The sequence below is a fragment of the Cetorhinus maximus genome, chromosome 2, assembly GCF_964194155.1.
Source record: "Cetorhinus maximus chromosome 2, sCetMax3.hap1.1, whole genome shotgun sequence".
Classification (NCBI taxonomy): domain Eukaryota; kingdom Metazoa; phylum Chordata; class Chondrichthyes; order Lamniformes; family Cetorhinidae; genus Cetorhinus; species Cetorhinus maximus.
Window position 1 is genome coordinate 87,501,978 of NC_135880.1, and position 27,829 is coordinate 87,529,806.

At 42.9% G+C, this 27,829-nt stretch overlaps 1 protein-coding gene across 3 annotated transcripts in view; it reads left to right on the plus strand.

Moving 5' to 3' along the window:
- Nucleotides 1–570: 570 nt before the first annotated feature.
- Nucleotides 571–27,829, plus strand: part of sncaip (synuclein, alpha interacting protein) — a 158,983-nt gene continuing 131,724 nt past the window's right edge. Inside the window, exons 1-2 of one of the 3 annotated variants that reach the window (XM_078566796.1) lie at nt 986–1,061; nt 2,417–2,468. The gene's annotated coding sequence lies outside the window, so the exon portion shown is untranslated. Of the gene's footprint in view, nt 1,062–2,416; nt 2,469–27,829 lie in introns of all 3 variants that reach the window. The other 2 variants (XM_078566818.1, XM_078566808.1) reach the window with 2 other exon arrangements.

Consider the following 27,829-nt stretch of genomic DNA (forward strand, 5'->3'; position numbering starts at 1 on the left):
CTTGTAATATTAGCTGGAACCCTCCCCCCCTCCCCCAAACGATGCTAGGAGGGTCATGGCACTGCATGGCCAAGCATGTAAAGACCACTCTCCTCACAACCTCTACACACTCAATGGCACCTATGTGCGAAAGGCTGAGTGCTTCTCTCAGCCATGCTCCCTTTAATGGGCTCAGAGGCCATGACTCGCTCCACTCTGTGTTGCCGCCTCCATGCACCTGATCTGTCTCTGATCCAGCCTGCAAACAAAATCCCAAATGGCCCTCAATGAGCTGGTTAGCAGAGCATTAACTGGCCTCATTCTCAAATCCGGTAGGAAAGATGGAGCCTAAACATCCTGTCCCAAGACTGAGTACTTTAAAAACCTGAAACAAGAGAAAAATGCGTTATTTGAACATTCCTGGTGGTAGGCATAAAATCACCAGTTTTTTTAAAAAAAAATGTTTGTCGATTAAGAAGTTACACAACTGCAAACTGTCCCCTTTGCTGGTTGAACCCTGCTTAGGCTGGCGCTAGGGGCGGGGGTGGAGCTGGGCCGGGCCGGGCAGGGACCGGGGCGGAGGCTGGCGCTGAGGCGGGGCTCGGGCAGGGCAGGACACAGGCGGCGAGTGGAATCGGGAGCCGAGCGGGGCAGAGGAATCTCCCTGACGGTGGCGGGCAACTTGCTCCAGTCGGTAGCTCACCTGAGGCGGTAAGGATTCAAGCTCGTTTCGTCAGCGAGGTGACAGAAAGAACCTTTTTGAAATTTGAATCCTGGTTCTGGTTCTTTCCCGTTATTGTCAGAACTGTTTACCGTTATGAACCGGGAGATAATTCGCTTCCGAACTTCAAACAAAGGAGCAGGGCGGGACCTGTCACCCTGCTCTTGTTGTTAACGGTGTTCCCATTGGCTAGTGGCTGACTAACTCGGCCAATGGTTGGCTAGGCTGACTGTCAGTCAGCCGCGGTTCGGGGATGAGGTTGTTGTTGTGCGAAAGGTGAAGTGCTGAATGTACAGCCGGACAGACAGATATCTTCGAATAACGTCGGGGCACAAAGGCATTGTCCAGGATTGAAACGGTGAGAGCCTTGGGACGGGTGGCTGCAGCTGGTGACAGGTCCGAGGGGGGCGAGAAAGGCTGGGCACTAACCTGCCCACAGCGCTGTGCCCCCGCCCCGTGTCTCCCCCTGCGCTGTTTCCCCCCCCTCCTGTGATGTGCCCCCTCCCGGCGCTATGCCCCCCCTCCCCCCGGCGCTATACCCCCCCTGCGCTATGCCCCCCCCCCCCCCCCCCCCGCGCTATACCCCCCTCCCCCCGGCGCTACACCCCCCCTGCGCTATACCCCCCCCCCCCTGCGCTATACCCCCCTGCGCTATACCCCCTCCCCCCGGCGCTACGCCCCCCCCCCTGCGCTGTGGCCCCTCCCGGCGATGTGACCCCCTTGCGCTGTGCCCCTTCCACCCCCGGCTTTGTCCTTTGGCTTCACTTAGCATCGGGAATGACCGCTCTGCAGAAAGCGAATGCACGGACACTTCTGACATTGGTGGTCGCCGATGTTGATTGCCCCGTTTACGTGCTGCATGTTCTGGGTCTGACCCGAGGAACGGCGCAAGAAAAACTTGCACTTATATATATACTACTCGACTGCAGTTGAGGTACTGTAGCGGCTTTGAGTTCCACGGATAGTAAAAACACGTTGATAATGCAGAGCACATGGCACTTTACTGAGATTCTGCCTGGTATCACGATATACAAATACAAAACAAAATGGGAAAAGCACAATACTGTGAATGCTAGAAATCTAAGAAACAAAATGCTTAAAACACTCAGCTGGTCAGGCAGCATCTGTGGAGAGAGAGTAACATTGTTAAGGTTTTGGGTTGATGGCCATTCGTCAGTTCTGGAAGGCCACTGACCTGAAATGTTAACTTTCTCCGTGCACAGATGCTGCCCGACTTGCTGAGTACATCCAGTGTTCTGTTTCTAGTTAAGAGTTGGAACTGTTTTCGTAAGAACATAAAAGATTCGGGGTTGATTTGATTAGTGTTTACAATTATGAATGAATGGGACAGAGTACATAGAATGTTTCCAGTGCTTTGGGAGGTGTAAAATGATGGGACATAGACTAAATATGCAGGCAGATTTTTTTTTAAGCGGGTTCTGAGGCTCAGCATTTAAGAATGGGTGAAATATATGATTGAAAGTAAGTGATATGGGATGCTGATAGACTATTAGTTCCTAGCTCTTTATAAATAATGTAACAACCCTCTTTCTTTGAGATATATATATATATACTGCCTCAGTATCAAGATAACTGCTCCAATCATTAACTTTGTGTGGAGGATGAATGCTAACATGGACTGGTTGGGCCAAATGGACCTGATGCTGTTACAATTTCTATGTAATTCCGTGTAAAGCATGGTCGTTATTGTTTTCTAGGTAAACATAACATTAAATTTCCGCTTAGCAAGGTTCCACAAACTGCAGAGGTAAACAACTAGTTAATCTATTTTGGTGGTTGAACAAAAATTCTGGACAAGGCAACATTCTTGAAATAGAATGAATGAATGTCTTGCATTTAGCTAGCACCTTCCACAATCTCAGGATGTTCCAAGGTGCTTTAAAGCCAATTAAGTACTTTTTGAAGTGCAATGGGATCTTTCACATTCAGTCAGACAGGACTTCAGTTTACTGTGCCATCCAAAAGGTGGCATTTCTGTCAATGTAGTACTCCTTTGACACTGCTCTGGAACTGTAAAATTAAAGGATTGAAAATCATGGTTTGATGGGGGCGCTATTTTGTAAGATGCACTCAAGCATTTGTTACAAATGTAGAGGCACAGTTTTTATCCTAACAATTTTTCACCCACCAGCAATCAAGCTTTATTTTTGTTTAATAATTGCAAAAGAGCCAAAAATATGGAGTTTGATTAACGATTAAGAGCCATGGATAAGTTAGTAAATTGGGCAAGTAGATGTTGGGTGAAATGTACACTTAATCGCAATACAAAAACAGAAATTTATGGATTGTTATGTCTTTCAAGTTCCCAGAAGTTAGACATAATCACACTTTAGACTCAAAATGCTGGAGCTTCATTGTATGTATTTCTTGCATCTCCATGTGGCTGTAGATTGATGGAACTTGGCACGTGACTGCAGTGCAGCAGTAAATGTGGCACCCTAGCATATATATTCACATAACAATTAGTTCCTAGCTCTTTATAAATAACAACCCTCTTCCTTTAAAATATATATAATTCCCCTGTATCAAGATAACTGCTCCAATCATTAACTTTTTTCTAAACTAAAGATTAACAATTGACTTTTATAAATAAACTGAACCCCTTAGTCTTTTATAGCTTATTTTCATTTCTAAAAAAAATATTCACCGTATCATTTAGGTGGTAGGATGTGGTGCCTCCATCTTGTAAATTTGGTATTCGTCACTCTCTGGTGAATTGACATGCTGCACAGGCAATGTGCGTGTTGTTCCTGGTGTTGTAAGAGTTGTGCTTGATGTTGCTAGTGTTGTCACTTGCTGGTGATGGTGATGTTGCACCACTTGTTGATGATGCTGTTAATGTTGTGTTACTGGTATTGTTGATCTTTTCTGCTTTTCCAGCTCAGGTGTAGGTCGAATATGGATTCTGTTCCTCCTTATTTGCTTACAGGTTTCAGTCTCAGTGATATATGTTCTTGGAGTCTCAACTTTGCCAACAATTCTTGCTGGGTTCCAGGTTTTCATGATTGGATCCTTTACATGTACACTTTGTCTTTTCAACAACTCAGGCAGGGATTTGACATGCTTGTTAAAGTGTTGGCCTCCTTCTACCAGTGCATCAGACAATTGTTGTTTTACTTCCTCCTAGTCACTTGGAGGGAATATCTTGCTTGGAAGAGTTGTCTTATACTTTCTTTATTCGACAGCTCTGCAGGTGATTTCATGTCAGCTTTGAGAGGTGTAGATCGGAGTGTCAATAAGGCAAGCTTTGGGTTTCCTTGGGGTCTCAGCATTTTGTGAGTGTTCTCTTGACTGTTTTGACGTGTCTTTCTGTAAACCTGTGTCCTCTTGAGTAATTTGATGATGAGGCGATGATGTTGGACCCAAACAATTCAGCAAATTTCTTAAATTTACAGAGGTGAAATGGGTTCCATTTTCACATATTGTTCTTCCAGGAATCCCTTGCTCAGTGAACACAACTTGCACTGCTGAGGTGATTGCTGTAGCTCTCAAACCTTTCACCTTTAAGATAAAAGGGAACTTTGATTAGTAGTCTCAACTATCAGAGATACCATTCTTGATTGTGTGTGAATAAATCGGCTCCCACAGTATGCCATGATCTGGGTGATATTTCAGTAGTTATCATCTCTTTCTGCTATGTATTTATGTACTTCTGGCATACACTGCATCTAGACACCATTCTTTCGATGTCTTTATAGATGCCTATCCAGTACATAGCTGATCTGGCTCTGAGTTTACCAGGTGGACTTCATGTACCTTGCGGAGAAGTTCTTCCTACATCATTTTCGTTATGATTATTCTGGATTTGGCTAGCAGAACACCATCTTCTCGTGAGATGTCTTCTCTGATAGACCAATACTGCTATATTTGTAGGTTGATTTTGCTGTATCTTATCAGACCATCCCAGCATTACTTTCTCAGAGAACATCTGTAAATCTTTATCTCCTCTAACGTGACTCAGTTTTGGTGGTGTTACATTCACTAGGTTGTGGATCTTTATATCTAGATCTTTTATCTCATGTTTCTACTGTGACAACAATCAAGATGGGGCATCTGCTTGCACCATTTCTCTTCCTGGCTTGTATTTCAGAGTGCATTCGTAACTTGAAGTTGGAAGAGTAACCTGTGCAGTCTTGCTGGAACTCCTCACAAATTTTTCTTATAGATCTGCTGCAGTGGCCGATGATCGGTCTCCACTATGAACTTGCTGCCATAGAGATATGTGTGGAATTTCTCATATCTGTGCACAACTGTCAAAAGCTCTCTTTCGATGTTGGCCTGTCTGGCCTGTTACGATCCAGTTAAGGACCAGTAACATTTTGTTTAAAGTAGATGAAGTTTGAAATCCCAAGTACTTACTAAGAGAATAAAACCATTAGATTCCACGGTTTTAAAGAAACGTAATAAACTTTACTGTACAAAATCAGCAAATTAAAACAATCTTGAATATCTATCTTATACTCTAACATTCAGAATTAAAATGAGGTAAATACGAATTAACAGGCAAACTGTGGTTAAGACACCACACTGCACCTTCATGTGGAATTTCAACTCTTCCCTTTTGAAGACCTAGGCCAGGATTTTCCGGTCCCGTCACGGGCGGGACCCACCGCAGGCGAGGCGGCGCCCCAGCCAGAAGTCCATTGACTTGTGGCAGGACCGGAAGATCCTGCGGCGGGTGTGGAAAATCCCACCCCTAGTCTCTGAATTCCCTTGAAAGCCGTTATGATTTGTACTGCTTCAATTACTGCTCAACTCCCGATGGCTTAGTCTCTCCCCCGAGACTGCGTTCTATGGAATTCACAAAGCTGCACTTCTGTCTCCAATTACTAGCACACTTCCAATTCTTTCACAGACTGCTAGCTTCACTAAGCTGGCACTGCCCCAGGTTTCCATGAACTCCAGTCTCCTAGCTGCTCTGGGCTTCTCTTGAACCCTAAATGCCTGGCACAGAACCAGTCACCATCCACCACCTTTTCAGCTCCTGAGGACCTCTCTGAGCCCTTAACTGCACCAGACAGCTTCCAGGGTTTCTCTGTGAGCTGCAAATGACACAAAGTCCAAACTGCAACTAACAGCTGCATCAGTGGCTCTCAGAGCTTCTTCGAGCCCTAATTACCTGGAGGCTGCCAACAGCAGCACCCTTTCAGTATGGCGTCTTCCCCTGCTGCAGAACTCAGATAAATTGAAAGTAGAGAACCTTCTTAAGCTCCACCCATCTCCATTTGATGTAATCTTTCAGGGTTCACTGAATGCGTTTGAGCTAATTTAGCTCTAACTCCATAAACAAAACATCTCTCTGGACTGTACTTCTTTGCAAGCAGTGTAAACATCATGTCTCCAGCTAAGTAAGCCCACCTGCTGTTTTAGGATCGTGCCTTTCTCGCTGTTAACCCCTTAAGTCAACATGGCCCTAACCTTTTAGGTGTAATAACTCCAAGCTGCTTTTGTTGCATTTATCCCATCTTCTACAGTTAAACTGTAATCTTCTCAGAATGAGACATTACCTCTAAAATATTACATGAACCACAAACTAGATATTCATCATGGGTCTCAACTGATGTTAGAGCTTTTGATGCCATCAATTTTCCCTCTTGTACCAGGGCTGCTCGCAGTCATTTTGTAGAAACATCTCCTTGCAGAGTGACAGGTTTCTCTCTGTTGTAGTATGATGGACGTGTCTCCTTGCTTACTACCTTTTTGAGTTTGTTGAAACTCCTCGTGTGACTCTTTCATCAGGTCTCGTAGGTATGCTATGTGTTATGTCATGTGAGGTATGAAAGAACTGAAGTATTGACTCAAGCCAAGGAATCTTCTCAACTCTTTCTAGTCTTTTGGAGCTTCCATCTCAAAGATGGCTGTGATTTTTTTTCAGAACTTGGTTTGACTCTGGAACAGTGTACACACCAGGCAAAGAACTGGTATTCTGTCACCTTCATAATGCATTTGTCTGCCTTTAGCTTGATCCCAGTTTTCTAGGCTCTCTCCATGGCTTCATGTAGATTATGGTCATGGTCTTTTTCATCTGCAGCAAAGATCTGGATATCATCAGCTGTGCCAACTGCTCATTTACAGCTTCGGTATGTCTCATCTACTTTCTGCTAGAACACATCCTGGCCCACTTTTAAGACCAAAAGGTAGATGCAGGAATTTGTATTGCCCAAAGAGTGTGTTGCATGGTGTCAACAGCAAAGATTCCTCGTCTCAGCTGTCAAATCTCAGTTCCCCTGTATGGCATTAGCATGACATTGCTCAGTTTCAAAGCATCTTTCCTTGGGTAACCATTTTCTTTCATATTTTCAGGGAAGATCTTCTGGTATAGTCTGAGCAGAACAATGTCACTTTGTGCATTAATCTGCAGCTTTAGATTTATGATTGTGGGCTTCCTGATCTGAATGGTTGTGTGAATTTCTTTTCTCTGGGAACTGTTGCGACCAGCCATTTCATGCAGTTGTAATGTTCCTATGACTATTGCGTCCTCAAACTCATCGTCATCTTCCAGGGTATGGATGTTTTGGTTTCTTTTAACTTCTCATTCGCTCTGTTGCTTTGACTCTGATAACTCGTTTACCATCTTCTTTCTTCGTTCTGCACATCTTTTCCCAGTGATTTGGCTTTCCGCAAGCTCTGCAGTTTGATCCATATGTGAGACATTTCCTCCTGTCTGTGAACTCATGTCATCATCCACAGCTCCTACATATCTTTCTATGTGGTGTGCATTCCTTTGTTGCTGTTTCACTGCATCAACCCTGCTGCCTTTCTCTTGACTTAACTGAATGCTAGCCATTAGGGTAGTCAGCATCTTCATCTGTCTACTCATGGCTTCATGTGCTGTGGCAGTGTCTACAGCCTGTGATATTGTGAGCTTGTCTTTTCCAATCAAACTTTTTTGTACATCAGGGTGTGCAGAGCCCCAAATGAGCTGATCTAGCAGCCTTTCATCTGTTTCCCTGAATTTACATTTTATGGCTGTATTTTTCTTGTATTGTTAGGAAATCGTCAACAGGCTCACCTGATTCCTGCCTCAGGCCTTGGAATTCATATTGGCACAGCTGGTGATTTGACTTTGGCTCAAGATGTATGCTGAATTTTTCAAAAATTTTGTCTGGGTTTTTGCTGTTGTCCTCACGCAGCTCCCAGCTATAAAACAAATTGAACCCTTAATCCCCTCCGCTCAAAAGGATGCAGCTGACCCTTTCCTCTTTTGCTAATGCCTTTTAGAAGGATAATGAATGTCAATCCACACATTTGTTTAAACTTCTCCAATGTCTTTACGACATTATCAGCTTCACAATTCATCATGGACTGGAGCTGTGTGTATATTGCTGTAATAGAAGCCATTTTGTTATTGTATGATTTACTCTGTTTTTCCTCTCTTTGGCACTAATTCAGGCAGATTTTACAAGCTAATTCAGCATTAAATTTGTTTAAAATGTTTGGATGTTTACTCACAATCATTGCCACTATGATGTCTTCTGGTTCCCATATGTTAGAAATAATCACACTTTTTAAACTCAAAATGCTGGAGCTTCATCAGCATTTGCGTCTCCATGTGGCTGGTAGACTGATACTGTATGTTGTTACTTGGCACGTGACTGCAGTGCAGCAGTAAATGTGACACCCCAGAAATATATTCACATAACATTTAGTTCCTAGCCCTTTACAAATAATATATTGTATTGTTATATAATATATAATATTGATACTTTAATATTTAAAAGTGGGAGGACAAGTTAATGAAGTTATCTCTTTTAATGTTATAGAAGCATAGAGTTTTTAAACAGGGAACTCAGACTGGACAAAATATTTGGGCGGTGAATGACTGGGATCTTTATGGAGGGGAAAATGGCCACTTCTAGGCTCTGTTCTTCCAATCAATGAATTAGTTGGCCTTTTGCTACTTCTCTAGGCTGCCATCCCTTTCCTGGCAGTCTCTGGGATTGGTGGTAACAGTGGCAACAGACAGGCTTTCCAGCCCCGTTTTCCTACTGTTAAATTTAGATGGTAGGGGGGGAAAAATCTTTTAAAAAAATTGTCCATGGGGGGTACGCTTACTGTTCAGACCAGCATTTGTTGCCCATCTTAGTTGCCTGTGAGAGCCACCTCTTTGAACTGTGACACTGTTGTTATACCCACAGTGCTGTCGAGTAGAGAGTTTTTGGATTTTAACCCAGTGATGATGAAGAAACAATAATATGGCTCCAAGTCAGGATGGCGAATGACTTGGAGGGGCACTTGCAAGCGATGGTGTTCCTATGTATTTTCTGCCCTCCTCCTTTTAGGTAGTAGAAGTTTTAAACTTAGAAGATGCTATCAAAGAAGCCTTGATGAGTTGCTGCAGTGCATCTTGTAGATGAGTGCATACTGCAGTGTGGTGTGTTGGTGGTAGAGGAGGGAGTCATTGTTTAAGGTGAAGAATGAGGTGCCAATCAAGTGGGCTGCTTTGTCTTGGATAGCGTTGAGTTTCTTGAGTGACGTTGTTGGAACCGCAGTTGTTCAGGCAAGTGGATAATATTTCGTCACACTGCTGATTTCTGCCTTGTAGATGATGGAAAGATTTTGGGGAGTCAGGAGGTGAAATATCCTGCCTCTAACCTGTTCTTATAGCCACAGTATTTATGTGGCTGGTCCAGTTAAGTTTCTGGTCAATGGTGACTCCCAAGATGTTGATGGTAGAATATTAAGTGAAGGTAGTGCTGCTGAATGTCTAGTTGAGATGGTTAGACAATCTCTTGTTGGAGATAGTCATTGCCTGACACTTATGTGGCACAAATGTTACTTGCCATATAACCAGTCCTAAATGCTGTCCTGGTCTTGCTGCATGTGGACACAAACAGGAATTGCAGATGAAAATGAACCCTGCATGATCAACAAAAATTCCCACTTTAGATTTTATGATGGAGAGAAGGTCATTAATGAAGCAGCTAAATATGATTGGGCCTAGGACACTGAATGTATCCATCTAGGCCCATCCAATTCAGGATGGTGAGTGGACAAATGAAATGGGCAGCCCAATAGGAGGGCGCATAGTAATCTCAGGCTGGCAGCCCCAATCAAAATGGAGGTGCTCTCTGCAACATTGGGGAACCGCTCCACAGGATGGCCTGCAGCATGGCTATAGCTGTTCCATCCCAAAAGGTCTGCGCTGGGGTGAAGAAGAAGGAGGCATTGGTGGCTTTTCGGCCAGGCACCAGGAGACTGGCTCAAGTTAAATGATGGACTTGGGCCTCTACCACGTAAAGGGTGAGTTTTTAAACCCCCACGCATCTTCGCAATACAGACCAGATCGCCTGCTTGTAAGGATGCATTTGTGGGGTGAAAAATTGAAGTGAGTATAGCATGTCATTGGCTGTGAAGGGGCATAACTTATATGCTGAGTAATGCAAAGAACCTAATTTTTGGGGCCAGAAAAATGGTGGCTTACACGCCTGGTCGACTTATACGCCGTAATTTACTGTAGTCTTATCTGATGCTTGATCAACGTATTCCAGCTTGATCAATTGCAGCAACTTGTGCTTTTTCAGTCAGATACTGTTAATTACTTTCATACTGTCACATCGACCATTTTTTAACCATCAGTACTCAATGATTCCCACTGAGAAATGTTTGGCTGGCACTGAATAACAGTAGAGTTGCTATTTAGGGTTTTGGTGAAGGATTCAATACTAGAACTTTGCCAGGAATTTATGGTCACTGTTGTACATGACAAACATTTTAAAATGGTCATCGTTCTATCATGATACCACTATGTGCCAGTCCATTTCCTTTTCAGATCATATCTTCAGATGAAACACTCATCAGGGTCAGCAGTATTGTGTTGAAGGAAAGTTGGTACAGTCCCTATAAGATCCCTCTGGTACTGATCTGCCCTTTGCCAGCTTGCTTGATCACTCTGGTAGCTTCAGATGAGACTGCAATATTAGTCTTCTTTTTCACCATGAATTATAGAGCACCTCCTTTAGAAATCCTAGGTTGGATAGAACTGATGGGGCATAAAGAGAATCCTAGATTTTGACCCCTGCATCTCCCTTTGTTTACCATCCTTCATCCTCAATAATACTTGGCTACAAAAGCAGGTCAGAGGCTAGGAATCCTATGGTGAGCAACTCACCTCCTGACTCTCCAAAGCCTGTCCACCATCTACATGGCACAAGTCAGGGGTGTGATGGAATACTCGCTGGAAGCTTGACACCATCCAGGACAAAGCAGCGTGCTTGATTGGCACCCCATCCACTCCCATTCCCAACATTCACTCCTTCCACCAGCAACATACATTGGCAGCAGTGTGTATCACCTACAAGATGCACTGCAGGAACTCACCAAGCCTCCTTAGACAGCATCTTACAAACCCATGACCACCACCATCTAGAAAGACAAGGGCAGCAGATGCATGGGAACACCACCACCACCTACAAGTTCCCCTCCAAGCCACTCACCATCCTGACTTGGATATTTATCACTGTTCCTTCACAGTCGCTGGGTCAAAATCCTGAAACTCCCTCCCTAACAGCACTGTATATGTACCTACACCACATGGATTGCAGCGGTTCAAGAAGACAGCTCACCACCACCTTCTCAAGGATAAATAGGGATGGGCAATAAATGCTGGCCTAGCCAGCGACGCTCACATCCCATGAATGAATTCAGGAAAAACTACTGTTGGAGATAGTCATTGCCTGACACTTGTGTGGCACAAATGTTACTTGCCATATAACCAGTCCTGAATCAATCAAAAAATCAATCTGATTTTTCAAAGCTCCAATTTGAGAGGGAGAATTCATTGATTGCCTGCATGGGTTGGAGAGATTAATGTGCAATTATTGAAAGTTTCTTACTCAAAAGAGGCCAGATTCCTTGAGAACATTTGCATGATTTTGGCAGGCAATAATGATTATCAGATTTGACTGAAATCAGTCAGGAATATTGGCCCCAAAACAACAGAAGGCTATTTGGCCTATCAAGCTTGCTTGACCTAGAGTCCATGTTTGACCATTTCTATGAAAGGATTTCTTTTGAAACTACTTGATGACCTACTTTGACATTAAAATTCACCTATTTATGAATTAATAGTATGGTCACACTTGCTCTTTTGTTAGCACAGTTCAAGGAAATTGCCCCAGAGACTATTCAATTACGAGAATGTGAATGGGGACAGAATTTTGGATCTGAGGGCAGCCTTTTATGATTCTTGAATATATGTTTGATTAGAATGCTAAATTCTTGGAGATTCAGTGCCATAGTGACCAGACATTGAGTATTATGGCAGAGCTCCCACTGGAAGATTTTGCAAAGCTGCCTGTTATGAGCTCAAATATAGTCTTTCTAGTGTAATGTCTTCATTGAACTGAATGTAACATGGCTACCCCCACCCACACTCATGGTAGAGGTCATGTGACTATGGCAAGCCATGTAGAACATGTAGTAATGATTGTATTTTGAAACCCAAACATTCCCTTTTCCATAATGGACAACAGACAATTTTGCTTGCACTGTTATGTGTAACTGTGAGTTACCCAAGTTACCTACTACACAACAACTGTTCTCATGCTTTAACAAACTGTTCATTATTCTCGTTAGTCTCTGCAAATGCATCGCATATGTAGTCGTGAAATCATGCAGGCCCCTTAACTGTACGCATACATGTTGTCATTGGCTGTTCGTCTGGGTGATGTTCCCTCTCTGCGAAGTATCGTTCCCGTGGCCCATGTTGCTGTGATAACGGTTGTTCCATTTCTGTTGTTGAGGACCGGTGGACCTCTGGGAGTGATGGTCGTTCTGTACTCTGTGCAGCTGGTGAGATCCCATCTTCCTGATTGACCACTTGCAGAGAAGGAACAGCTTCTTTTGTTGTTCATATATGTCTGTGGTTGCGCTGGTATATTTGGTCATTCACATCGACCACGTATGATCGAGGTGACAACTGCTCTACGCATGTCCCAAGTTGCCATTTGGGCTGACTCCTGTTGAGAGCATTGATGGTTTGCACCTTGACTGGCTTTCCAATGCTCAGCTCTGACAATGGTTTAGCAGTCTTGTCAAAATGAAATTTGTTTTTCTGCCGCTTCAGCTTGATTAATTTCACCCATGCCCGTCTCTACTAATGGCTTCAGTAGCTTATTTGCTATTGGAACTGTAGCTTGGGTGTGACGTGACATTATTCTTTGGACTGGACTACTTTCTATGCCTTCAGTTGGTGTGTTTTTCCACATGGATTGCCTTGTATACATCTGTGCTAGATTTGCTTGATTTCTTGACTGCTTCGGCGATTCTTCACTGCTGCCTCAGCCTTTCTATTCAATAGAGATAGTGCAGAGATGATGTATAGTGTTGAATTTCCCAATCCTTTGGCTGAATTCTTCACTCGTGAACTGAGGGCTGTTGTCACTCGTCACAATGTCTGGAATGCTGTTAACGACTGAAGTATGCTTTCAAGCATTCTACTATTTCTTCTGTCATTGTTGAAGTCAGCTGGCCTACCTTCCAGTAGTCAGAATAGTAGTCTACAGTGACAAGATAATCAGTTCCTGCTATAGTGAAGAGGTCTACTCCCAGCTTCATCCATGGTCTGTCTGGGATGTCATGCGTCATCAATGGCTCTCTAGCCTGTTTAGCTTGGCACTCGTTATAAGCACCACACTGGCCAATGTGGTCTTTAATTTCATTGCTCATGTTTGGTCAGTAGAGCACTTCTCTGGCCTTCCTCAGACTCAGTTCAATTCCTTGATGGCTTGCAGAGATGCATTTCAGTATCTCTCCTCTCAACTCCTTAGGGATGCTGACTCTATTTCTTTGTGCAAGATGCCACCTTGGGCTGTCAATTTATCTCGGTATGCCCAGTATGCTCTTGTTACTACAGGTGTGTCCTTGATGTTCTCAGGCCATCCTTTCATCACGACTTCTTGCAGCACTTGGAGAATTGCATCTTTTGGGTAGTTCACTTGATTTGAGCAAGGCACTCATCCATCAGATTCAATGTCTCTGCTGAGTTGATGACTTCCAGAGCATGTCGAGCTGCTGGTTCATGTTGAATCAAAGATTTCATATTCTGTTGTAGCATCTTCAACTTTCTTCATGGGGAGTGCTGCTTTCGACATCCCCTACTTGTATGTCATGTCAAGATGATATCTCTGTAAACAAAGTAACATTCTTTGCAGATGCTTTGGAGCAGATAGAAGCGGTTTGTAAAAAATCATTTGAAGTGGATTTGTGTTCGGACTCCACTACTACTCTGTCTCTCTCAAGCAGCTCTTGATGAAAATGCTCACAAGCAAAAACAATAGCCAGGCACTCTTTCTTGATCTGATTGTAACGTTGTTCCGTTTGTGTTAATGCTTGGAAGAAAATGCAACTGGTTGTCTCTGCTGCATTAGGGTTGCTCCAAGACCTGTAAAGTGACTTTATCGTTGACGTCATAGTACTTCAGTACTTGCATTGTCATCACTAGTTATTTGATTTTAGTGAATGCTCTTGTTCTGTACCCCAATACCGCTGAACATCCTTGGCAGTGCGTTTGCGTAATGGTTCACACTCCGATGACAAATTAGGCAAAAAACTTTGCTAAATAGTTCACGAATCCAACAAATCGTTACTCTGCTTTCACATCTGTTGATTGCTGCATTTTTTGTCAGGATCCAGGCAAAAACCTTTTGCTGTCAGTAGGTGGCCTATGTACTTGACTTCAGTTCTTCTGTTTTGTTTTTTAGGCTTGACTTGAGGGCAGCTGGAACTCTTCTCGGCAGATGCTGAATTTGTCTTACACTCTCACCTACTTTGAGATGATACTCTCCAGGTAGACATCCAAACCCTGTAAACACATCTCTAGGATCTGTTCAGCAATCAAAGGAATACAATGGTTTTGTGTGCTGCGACAACATTGTAAATCTCTGTTGGCATGTTTAGGGTTACCAGTCCAAACTGTAGACTTGCCCTAGCGGAGATGAGTGGCTGTTGCGTACTGTCTATGATCTAGTACTCCGGATCTTCACTCTTGCCATTGCATTGGGCTCTCAGATTAATTTGTCCTCTTGGTATGAGTATTGTACCATCATATAGCCTCAATCTTACTTTTGGGAGCTTCATTTTAGGATTGCCATGTTGAGCAACTTCGCACAGGTCTGTGAAGGTCATGATGTTGCATGACACACCAATGTCTATGATACTTCTTGTTCACTTGATGCTCTGCTTCTGTGGTCATTATTCTAACAGTCACAAACCATTTATCATCTATAGACTTGACAGAACCAACTTGTTGTATGGTGTTTGGTGCTTCACCAGACTCTTCTGGTGATATCTCTCTGGTGGTCATTTGTATAGGCCTATTTTGCTTCATTCTAGCCAAACACTTGTGGGGGAAATGGTTCGGCTTCTTGAAGTTAGAACATTGCTTTCCTCATGCTGGACAATCCTTTTACTTTGTATGATGCCCTCCATAGAATTTGTATCCTGCCCTTTGCCCGCGATTGTTCTGTTCTTTTGGCCTGGAATGTGTCTCAGCATAATGTATCTCCTGGTCTGTTATGCCATATATGTGCTCCAGCTGATGTTTTATAGCCTCTCTGTTTCTGCACATCTATCACTTTCTTGAGAATAAGTTTCTCCTTTCTCAGTAGACTTGCTCTCACTGTTGGATCTCTTATGCCTAAAATTATTCTATCTTTAATGAGGTCATCTTTTAGGTACCCAAATTCACATGATGCTGTAAGCTGTTATGCAGTCACATGCTGATCAATGGAGTCTTTGTCACTTTGAATCTAATGTTGAACACACACCACTCGTAAGTTATGTTCACTTGGGATTCAAAGCATGTCTTCAAGGCCTTCAAAATTTCGGCAGTCTGTTTTTTTCTGTTCTTCGGATAGATTTAGGGTGCAATACAATTTGTAGCAGTCCCTCCCCAGCAGTGTTAAAAGTGTTGCTACTTGTATTTGCTCCACCTTGTTAATTAAATCTGTTGCAATCTCATAGTTTTGCCATTGCAAGTGGAAAAATTGCCAGTTCTGTCGCATATCTCCTTTCATTTTGACAGGAGACAGGAAAAGAGAGTAGGAATAAAGTCTTTTTTGGAGAGGCAGGAGGTGACTAGTGGATACCGCAGGGATCAGTGCTTGGGCCTCAGCTGTTCACAATGTATACATCAATGATTTGGATGAGGGAACCAAATGTAATATTTCCAGCTTTGCTGATGACACAAAACTTGGTGCAAATGTGAGCGATGAGGAGGGGGGTTAAGAGGCTTCAAGGTGATTTAGACAGGTTGAATGATTGGGCAAATACATGGCCAATGCAGTATAATGTGGATAAGTGTGAAGTTATCCACTTCGGTTGGAAAAACAGAATGGGCAGTGCATTGTTTAAATGGTGATAGATTGTGAAATGTTGAGATACAAATGTTGAGGTCCTTGTACACCAATCACTGAAAGCAAGCATGCAGGTGCAGCAAGCAGTTAAGACGGCAAATGCTATGTGGACCTTTATTGAGAAAGGACTTGAGTACAAGAGCAAGGATGTCTTACTGCAGCTGTACAGGGCATTGGTGAGACCACACCTGGCGTTTTGTGTGTAGTTTTGGTCTCCTTACCTAAGAAAGGATATACTTGCCATAGAGAGAGCGTAGTGAAGGTTCACCAGACTGATTCCTGGGATGGCAGGATTGTTGTATGAGGAGAGATTGGGCTGCCTAGGCCTGTATTCACTGGAGTTTAGACGAATGAGAGGGGATCTCATTGAAATGTATAAAATTCTGACAGGGATGGACAGACTGGATGCAAGGAAGATGTTTCCTCTGGCTGGGGTTCTAGAACAAGGGGTCACAGTCTCAGGATATGGGGTAGACCCATGATTTAGGACTAAGATGAGGAGAAACTTCTTCACTCAGGGGGTGGTGAACCTGTGGAATTCTCTACCACAGAAGGCTGTGGAGGCCAAGTCACTTAATATATTTAAGAAGGAAATAGATTTCTGGACTCTAAAGGCGTCAAGGGGTAGGGGGAGAGAGCGGAAGTATGGCGTTGAGATAGAGGATCAGCCATGACCGTATTGAATGGTGGAGCAGGCTCGAAGGGCCGAATGACCTCCTCCTGCTGCTATTTTCTGTTTGAGAGGAAAATTTACCGCCGTGTTTGTCTCACCCACCATTTTACTTGCAGCCTTCAACTTGTGTTAGCTTTTCCTTGTCTTTTTTTTCAGCAGCTTTAAGCAGGGTTCAGTGTTCCTCTTTCAGTGGCTGTGGCTTGTCTTCTAGCTTCTCTAAACACAATCTCAGCTGCAATCCTAACACCATGTTAAGAGCTTAAAGACAGGTCTTTTTAGTGCAGTATCTTTGTTGAGCTGAATGTGACATGGCTGCCCCCAGACATTCCCTCATGGTGGTAGTCATGTGACTATGGCAAGCCAGGTAGGACATGTGGTAATTGCATTTCAAAACCCGAACACTGCCTTTGATCTTTATGGAGTTTCTCAAGCCTTAAGGGCCTGAGTTCACAAGCATAAACAATACGGTCATTGGCATAATAAGGAAGATATAACATGTGCCTTGTATCTTTGCAGACCTGTTTGTCTCCTGATCACTGATTCAGTAATCAATAGCTTGGTGTGAAGGGTACGATAGTCTACAGTTATGGTACTGGACTAGCAATCCAGAGCTCTTGTGTTCCAAATGGTGTGTCTTTCCCCATCGCAGCTGAGTCATTACCTCTAGTATCTCCAAACTTTGCCTCTGAAGTTTAGGGAAGTCTTATTTGGTCTCGTGGTCACTGCAGATGAGTGTGATATTACCTGTCATTTTCCTGTTTACTATTCATGAAGGACAAATGGTCTGTATGGTCAAATATACAAATAGCGGCCCTGTATGTTTTATTGCCCTTTTAAAAGAACTTTTTTGTTGATGCTCAGAGACTATTTTGTGTTACCGTTGAGTTGCAATAAGGGGGTCAAATACAGTAAAAGAATTTAGTACATATGTTTATAATGTCATTTGGGGATTCTTCGTCACTTGAAATTAATCCTGAGCCTCTTTTGCATAATGCTTCAGTTCTGTTCCATATGAGTGTTAAGGGACTGTACAGTGAAGCCCTGAGAAAATACGGCAATAGTTTGTGCACCTCATAAATCAGACAATGCCTGTTTTCTTTTTACTTGTCCCAGCTGTAAAGATTAATGTAGCAAGCCTATGTTTTCCCCCCTTCCTCCAGTTTAAGTCTGATTATACGGAGATAGAAAATGTAACTAATAAAGCAACAGAATACATACTTCCACCAACAGAAGCTGTGGTTTTCTTTTTGCAGCTACTGTTGATTCCAGCAACAGCTACTGCTGTTAGGACCTACATACTGTGCTGACAAATGGTGCTCCTGATTGATCATACTGTATTGATTTATCAGATGATTTAAGAACTCCTTTCGTTACTGAAAACTTTATTTTCATAGGAAATCCAAATGGTTACCTATGCTCCAAGGTAAGGGAATTTTGTGGAGTTAGTTATTCCACACTATTATTACACTTTTTGTCGTAACTTTTAATTGCTGTCCCTAATTTTGTTTTGCAAATGACTTCAGTACAGTACAAGTTTTTATAATAACAGCTGGGGTGCCTCAGCTGGGAAATACAAAGCATTCTGTCATATTTCTATATCATCTCTCCAATTTGCTTTTAATGTTGTTAATGTTATGATGCATGCATTGGTCACTGTGCCAAGCAGTACCAACTTTATATTGGACCATAATTTTCTGTCAGTGTAATGGTGAGTCTAATCGCTCTCACTGTGATTTGAGTGGAAATAGTCTAACAGCTTTAGGTGAAGGATGTGGGGTTGAACTCAAAATCCAGAACTTGCTGTTGGAGTTGTAATTCCCTAACATTAGCTTTGTAAAAACAGCATCTTACTGTCTCCCTCATAGTTGAATGGTTTGTAGTTTTTTTTTTGTTGCAAAAATATACTTGATTCATAAAATATCTAAATGAACATTGCAAAACACTTCAATCTGTCAAAACAGGAAAGTGCAATGATGTTCAAATTATTTACATGGGCATGTTGCGCTCTGAGGTGTTTCAACACAGTTGCATTTACTTTGTACAGTCGAGAACATGCTTACAGTCTGAGGGGTACTATACAGTTACCAGCTCTTCGGTGTACTATAACTGAAAGGTCTCACACACTGGCCTTTCTCCATTGTGACCCCTGCCCCAAGCTTTAGTGTGTCCCTCAGCACGTAGTCCTGGACCTTCGAATGTGCCAGTCTGCAACACTCGGTCGTGGACAACTTTTGGCACTGGAAGATCAACCAGTTTTGGGCAGGCCAAAGAGCGTCTTTCACTGAGTTGATGTTCTTCCAGCAGCAGTTGATGTTTGTCTAGGTGTGCATCTCTGGGAACAGCCTGTTTTTTCTTTTCGAAAAATATACTTCATTCATAAAATATCTGGAAGAACATTACAAAACATTTCTAAATGGCCATCACAAAAAATACAATCATTCTCAACTTTTACACGTGGATCACGAGGTGCTTCAATACAATCAATGAATATTATAGTCATTTCAATATGGTCATTACAGGCAACTCCAATACCATTGCACTATCGACATACATCATGTTGCACTCTGTGGTGCTTCAATACAATTATGATACATTTAGTATTCACTACATACATTTATTGCGAGTCATACAGCCTGAGGGGTCTATACCTTTCCCAGCCCCTCGGTGCGCTATGGCAGAACAGTCTTAGACAGCGACCCTTCCCCATTGCGCCTTTGCGGCAGCTGCCCCAAGCTCTAGTGTGTCCCTCAGCACGTAGTCCTGGACCTTGGAATGTGCCAGTCTGCAACACTCGGTTGGGGACAACTCTTTGCACTGGAAGACCAACAAGTTTTGGGCAGACCAAAGAGTGTCTTTTACTGAGTTGGTGATCCTCCAGCTGCAGTTGGTGTTTGTCTCAGTGTGTCCCCCTGGGAACAGCCCGTAGAGCACAAAGTTCTTGTGTCACAGCACTGCTTGGGATGAACCTCGACAAAAAACACTGCATCTCTCTCCAGACCTTCTTTGTAAAGGCTCATTCCACAAGAAGGTGAACAACAGTCTCTTCCCTGCCACAGCCACCTCGAGGGCAACGTGCAGAGAGGGTGAGAATCCTGGCATGTAGGAAGGATCGACTTTTTTTTTTGCAAAAATATACTTTATTCATAAAATATCTTCAACCACATTCCAAACCATTTCAAACACCATTACAAGGGTACAATCCGGTTCAACTTTAACAAAATGTATCACCAGGTGCATCAGTACAAACAATATTACAGTCATTTACAGCCTTTCATTTTGAGCTGTACAGCCTGAGGGGATTTAAACAGTTCCCAGTCCCTCGGTGCACTGTAGCAGAAAGGTCTTAGACAGCGACCCTTCCCCATTGCGCCTTTGCGGCAGCTGCCCCAAGCTTTAGTGCGTCCCTCAGCACGTAGTCCTGGACTTTGGATTGTGCCAGTCCGCAACACTCGGTCGGGGACAACTCTTTGCGCTGGAAGACCAACAAGTTTCGGGCAGACCAAAGAGCGTCTTTCACCGAGTTGATGATCCTCCAGCTGCAGTTGATGTTTGTCTCGGTGTGTGTCCCTGGGAACAGCCCGTAGAGCACAGAGTCCTGTGTCACAGAACTGCTCGGAATGAACCTCGACAGCAACCACTGCATCTCTCTCCAGACCTTCTTTGCAAAGGCACAATCCACAAGGAGGGATCGACCTGTTTTTTTTTATTTTTATTTTGTTTTTTTTGCAAAAATATACTTTATTCATAAAATATCTTCAACCACATTCCAAACCATTTCAAAAACACCATTACAAGGGTACAATCCGGTTCAGCTTTTACAAAATGTATCACCAGGTCCATCAGTACAAACAATATTACAATCATTTACAGCCTTTCATTTTGAGCTGTACAGCCCGAGGGGGTTTAAACAGTTCCCAGCCCCTCGGTGCGCTGTGGCAGAAAGGTCTTAGACAGCGACCCTTCCCCATTGCGCCTTTGCGGCAGCTGCCCCAAGCTTTAGTGCGTCCCTCAGCACGTAGTCCTGGACTTTGGATTGTGCCAGTCCGGAACACTCGGTCGGGGACAACTCTTTGCGCTGGAAGACCAACAAGTTTCGGGCAGACCAAAGAGCGTCTTTCACCGAGTTGATGATCCTCCAGCTGCAGTTGATGTTTGTCTCGGTGTGTGTCCCTGGGAACAGCCCGTAGAGCACAGAGTCCTGTGTCACAGAACTGCTCGGAATGAACCTCGACAGCAACCACTGCATCTCTCTCCAGACCTTCTTTGCAAAGGCACAATCCACAAGGAGGGATCGACCTGTTTTTTTTTATTTTTATTTCTTTTTTTTTGCAAAAATATACTTTATTCATAAAATATCTTCAACCACATTCCAAACCATTTCAAAAACACCATTACAAGGGTACAATCCGGTTCAGCTTTTACAAAATGTATCACCAGGTCCATCAGTACAAACAATATTACAATCATTTACAGCCTTTCATTTTGAGCTGTACAGCCCGAGGGGGTTTAAACAGTTCCCAGCCCCTCGGTGCGCTGTGGCAGAAAGGTCTTAGACAGCGACCCTTCCCCATTGCGCCTTTGCGGCAGCTGCCCCAAGCTTTAGTGCGTCCCTCAGCACGTAGTCCTGGACTTTGGATTGTGCCAGTCCGCAACACTCGGTCGGGGACAACTCTTTGTCTTGGAAGACCAACAAGTTTCGGGCAGACCAAAGCGCATCTTTCACCGAGTTGATGATCCTCCAGCTGCAGTTGATGTTTGTCTCGGTGTGTCCCCCTGGGAACAGCCCATAGAGCACAGAGTCCTGTGTCACAGAACTGCTCGGAATGAACCTCGACAGCAACCACTGCATCTCTCTCCAGACCTTCTTTGCGAAGGCACAATCCACAAGGAGGTGAACAACGGTCTCTTCCCCACCACAGCCACCTCGAGGGCATCGTGCAGAGGGGGTGAGACTCCTGGCGTGTAGGAAGGATCTGACGGGGAGGGCCTTTCTCACCACCAGCCAAGCCACGTCTTGGTGCTCGTTGGAAAGTTCTGGCGATGAGGCATTCTGCCAAATGACTTTGACAGTCTGCTCGGGGAACCATCCCACAGGATCCACCCTCTCCTTTTCCCTCAGGGCCTCTAAGACGTTACGTGCTGACCACTGCCTGATTGACTTGTCGTCAAAGGTGTTTTTCTGCATAAATTTTTCGACGAGGGACAGTTGGTACGGCACGGTCCAACTACTTGGAGCGTTCCGCGGCAGCGTGGCCAGACCCATCCTTCGCAACACCGGGGACAGGTAGAACCTCAGTACATAGTGACACTTGGTGTTTGCGTACTGAGGGTCTACGCACCGCTTGATGCAGCCACACACAAAGGTGGCCATCAGTATGTTTGGCACGTTTTTTTCCCCCTTTATCTAGAGGCTTGTACATCGCGTCCCTGCAGACACGATCCATTTTTGACCTCCAGATAAAGCGGAAGATGGCTCGAGTGATCGCCACCACGCAGGAGTGTGGAATGGGCCAGACCTGCGCCACGTACAGCAACAGCGAGAGTGCCTCACACCTGATGACCAGGTTCTTACCCGCAATGGAGAGGGAGCGTCGCTCCCACATGCCCAGTTTCCTTTTCACCATAGACACTCGCTCCTTCCAGTTTCTAACGCATGCCCTGGTCCCTCCGAACCATATCCCCAGCACCTTCAGGCCGTCAGCCCTGACAGTGAAGGGGACAAAGGATCGGTCAGCCCAGTTCAAAGTCTCACCTGCCCCCTTTCACATCCCTCGGGGAACTCTTTCAAGTTATCAACAGTCACAGATTGCAACTCTTTCGAGTACAATCACAGTTCTTGGTTTTCCGGGAGTGGGACATGAACCCACAACCCTCTGATTCAAAGGCGAGGGTGCTATGAACTGAGCCACACCTGACACCTCTCCCTAGTTCCCAAAGAACAAGTTGTATTTGCATGATATACACTCAGCATGGAAAATTAAGTCATGTCCATTTCAGCCTGGGTAGTAGGTACCACTTTAACAACATGGTAACTACTGCCAGTCAACTTCTCAACTCTGAAAATTAACAATTACAAGTGTGGGGTCTCTCCCTCTTAATCTAATCATTCTTTCCCTTTCTCTTTCTATACTTGATTTGACTTTGAATCACCACTCTAATTTATGCTCCTGCTCAATGTTTGCATGACCCATTTCGCAATCTGCTATTCGATTGGTTAAGGAGACACACAGTTGGTTGCTCTGTTTGCCGAGGCTCCAGTTACTCCGTTTCCCTTGGTGTTTATCAACTTGCCACATAGAAAACGTAAAAACTTAAAAGTGCGTAGGCAAGCCTAATTAACGGCAGATGCTGTTAGATGACCTCCTACGGTACATTATGGCTCATGGTCTAATTTGAACTCAAATGCATGTACAGTGACTATGAATGTGAGTTGATGCACTATAAACATTTTATAGAATTCTGGATGGTTCCAAAAATATTGCGAAGTGGATCCCAGGGACATCCCCTCAGCATTCTTTAATACCACATTAGATTTGTACTTTACAGTTGAGTAAACAAGCCTGTTTGTAGTGAAGCTAAAGTTGCAATATAAGTGTAGATATACATTCCTGATCTGCATTACATCTGTCTAATACTTTTTAGGCTCTCAAGATTTTTGTAGTGTCTAATGTGTCTAACCACCTCTTAAATAACTTGTTTTATAGCTGCTCCTTGCAACTTGGCTGATATCACCTAATGGAACACAGACTAGGTGCTGAATTGAGATCACTAGAGGAAACTTGGTCCTTGTGTTTCCAGCAGACATGTTGCTGGACCATAAATAGCCCACAACCTTGCCATTGTGGCCCTGTTCTGCCAGTTCTTAAATCTCCCTTTCAGTTGTGTCTATTGCATTTGCCATATCAATTTTGATCTGCTAAGTAGTCTTTTACCTGCTAGCATCCATTCTATCACCTTTGATGGTTACCAGACTTCAGTCCATTGCAACTTTCTTGCTGTAATGCAGTATACTTATCATTGCACACAGACCTTCTTCTCTGATTCTGATTAATGCCCAACATCCTCTTTGCACATGTTCTGTAGTACCCAACATTTCAAGAATTTGTCAGGGTATGTATCTACGTGTTGACTGGATTTTCTTTCACATTTATTGATTCACAGCTTCTGTTTCGGAATGGTCCATGTGCCAAAAACTCTTTGAACCAAAGCAACCATTATTTTTATAAAGGCAAAATACTGCAGATTCTGGAAATCTGCAATAAAAAGAAAAAATACTGGAAATGCTCAGCATCTCAGGCAGCATCTGTTGAGACATGTTTCTCTCCATAGATGCTGCCTGACCTGTTGAGCATTTTCAGCACTTTTTGTTTTTAATTCAATAATTATTTTCGCTGCTTTCCCACATTACCTTTGCCACACATATAACTTTCTAGATATATAAATTTATCCATTCCTTTTCGCTCCCCACCTTAAGTGCCTATACTCTTCAGGCTTTTTAATTCTCTGGATATAACTTTAAACTTTGGGAAATAGATGTTGAGCATCCAATTCATTAGCATTGGCAGCAACTAAGAGTTTAAACTCACATCATTATCTGCAAAACCAAGGTTCTTTACTGGATCCTGCACTAACTTTACACCTTCATACTGAATCCTTTGGTATCTCAACTTCCCAACATCTTGATCATAAACTATCCTGAATGAAGTGGAACATTTAAAACATCGCCTTTGTAAATTCCTGCCTTTACATTTTGAGTGGTATTTTTAAATCTCCAGCCTAGCTTCTTTTCAATATTTGATAGATGCCTTTCTGTATGATTAAACATTGCTTTGGTTGAATTATGAATTGCAGAGGTTATTTTGTTTCTGCAAAATACTGGTATGGAAAATAAAACCAGTACTTTGTGCAGTTTATTTTCAGTTTAATAGTCACCTTCCTTATGCTCTTTGCAAATTCTAAACACCAGTTTAAAATTAAGCAATCAAATGTGTATGGCTAAATTTGGATATCCAAAAATGTATGATTTATGTTATGCTGGTGGCAGATGTCAGGCTGTTATTTTGTACCTCATAAAATGCCATGTTCTTAAGGCTATAGCACAATGTTGGCAAATGCACAATTTACACAGGAAATGCTTACAGTACATTCCTTATTGTACCATACTTGAAGGTATTGCATGCATCTGCAACAAATATACTCTGTGGAAAATGTTGCACGCTATGCAGTTGTATTAATATAGTTAAGTATGATAAATAAGTCTCTTGGCAGAAATATAAAGGTTAAGCAAAATACAGTCACAGAAAGTGGAACACTACATAAGAGAAACCAAACACATAAACTGCTTGGAGTAACTAATTATATATTTCTGGAGTTACTATTTTAAAACCACATTTTTTATGAAAGTCTGCTGTAAAAGTTCTTTTTGTGACTTTCAAACAAATAATTAAGGCTAAATTAGAGAGAGGTAAGCTCTCCTGTATGTTTCGTAAATGGAAGGAGCTCACTTAGGTTTGCAGGGCCACTTCCATTCATGTTTCTACTTGGGAAATTAAGCTGCTGTTGCTGCTTATACCCAGTGATGCTACTGAGTGTCACTGCTTGTCAGCTTGTAGGGTGAGCCAAAAGATATTCCTGGTACCCACTTTATAAAACTTTGCGTTGAACTTGAAAATATTAGATCTCTTTTGTCCCCCTCCCTGCTCCTACCTTGTTCCAGAATATCTTTTGCTAAATAAATAGTTTTAAAATTAGGAAAAGTTTCATTTTGAAATTTAAAAATCCCTTATTTTTGTTAACTTACTGCAGCAAAATTATAAAAACAAACTCAAAGTAAGTCAGTACATTGTTTCCCATGTCTGTGTTAAAGTATTGTTCTCTGAGACAACCTATTCAAGGTCTACTGAAATCAAAACAGCACAGAACAGATTTCCTGTAAATGGTCATATGTTTTTCACAAGCAATACATATTAACAACAAATGACTAATAGTGAGTGCAGCTAATTTACAAAGTGTTCTCTCTCTTTGTTTTCTGGCTTTTTTGAGTATTTCTCATACTTTGTGTCAAAGACTGCAGCTTCTACAAGTGAGCCCTCATCCAGATTAATGCGTATGACTTTACATGCACAAGATCTGATAATGTTGCTTGACTTACCTGGATGTATAGATGCAAAATTCACCTGAAAAAATTAGAGCTTGTCCATTCCAGTACAGGAATGTCATGGTAGGTCTTAATTATTGCCAAACAGCATTGCTAACACTGAAAGTTAATTTTAACAAGTGTGGCATCTCATTCTACAGCTTTTAATTAATATTCAAGTTTTAAATGAGTATCTTTTCACTTTGTCTTTCTTATTTCTCTCTTAATTCCAACTTTCTTTCCCCCTCTTTATTTTGCTCTCTGTATCCGATTTGACATTGAATTCACTGTTTTGAACTTCTTGATTCATATTCTTTGCTGCTTATTAATAATTCTTCGATCTGATTTGTTGAAGGGATACACAGTTGCTTACAATGTTTACTCAGATCCCAGGGGCTCTGCAGGGGGCACTGCAATTTTTTGATAGTTGGCTAACATGAACTCCCACTACAAAAACCCACGGACTCCCAGTACAAAATCCCATGGAAAGTCTTTAGGCAAGTGCAAGTGTAACACATTGTTGCTTGATCCCCCTGCCCTGCTTTTTCAGTCATTATACCTTTGCCTGCCATCTTGCAATCTCCCCAGTTACTTTCAAAACCTGCCTTTACAACTTGGTTTTAGCTCCCATTCTAATTTATCTTTTGTTTTTCTTCCTGCATAAATGTTCACTGTTGCCCTCCTTACTGTAAAATGTTTCGCGATTGCATATGAGGAATAGTTAGAACTATATGATTATGTTACATAGTTTGCTTTGAAAAATTAAAGGCAATCAGGCAGTGTCAACATGGTTTTGTGAAGTGAAAATCATGTTTAACCAATTTATTGGAGTTATTTGAAGGAGTCACGTGTGCTGCGGATGAAGGGGAAAAGGTGGATGTACTGTACTTAGATTTTGGTAAGATGCCACATCAAAGGTTATTGCAGAAAATAAAAGCTCATGGTGTAGGGGGTAACATATTGGCATGGATAGAAGATTGGCTAGCTAACAAGAAACAGAAAAGTTGGCCATAAATGGTTCTTTTTCTGGTTGGCGAGATGTAACTAGTGGTGTGCCACAGAGATCAGTGCTGGGCCCTCAACTGTTCACAGTTTATATAAATGACTTGGATGAAGGGATCGAATGTATGGTTGCTAAATTTGCTGATGATGCAAAGATAGGTAGGAAAGTAAGTTGTGATGAAAACATAAGGAGGCTACAAGGGGATATGGATAGGTTAAGTGAGTGGGCAAAGATCTGGCAAATGGAGTATAATGTGGGCAAATGTGAAATTGTCCATTTTGGAATGAAGAATAAAAAAGAAGCATGTTATCTAATGGTGGGAAATTGCAGAGCTCCGAGGTTCAGAGGGATATGGGTGTCCTAATGCCTGAATCACAGAAGGTATAGCGAGTAATTAGGAAAGCTAATAGAATGTTATCATTTATTGCAAGGGGAATTGAATACAAAAGTAAGGAGGTTATGCTTCAGTTGTACAGGACACTGGTGAGACCACATCTGGAATACTGTATACAGTATTGGTCTCCTTATTTAAGGAAAGACATAAATGCATTAGAAGCAGTCCAGAGAAGGTTTAGTAAACTAATACCAGGAATGGGCAGGTTATCTTATGAGGAAAGATTGGACAGGCTAGGCTTGTATCCGCCAAAGTTTAGAAGAGTAAGAGGTGATTGAAACACATAGGGCTGAATTTTCTGTTCGTTGGGCGGGCGGGCCTGACCCAATCGCGGGCAGGCGTGGAGCCGATCGCCGCCAGTGATCAGTGCTGCACCGCCATTTTATGTGGGCTGGCCAATTAAGGCCCACCCAGCGTGACATCCGCCGGGAAGCGCTATGCGCTCCCTGTGCGGGCGGAGGGGAATCCCTAAAATCGAGAGTGCGCTCTTTTGCGCATGCGCACGAAAGAGCGTACTCATCTCCCTGAGGCTGCACTTAGCCTCAG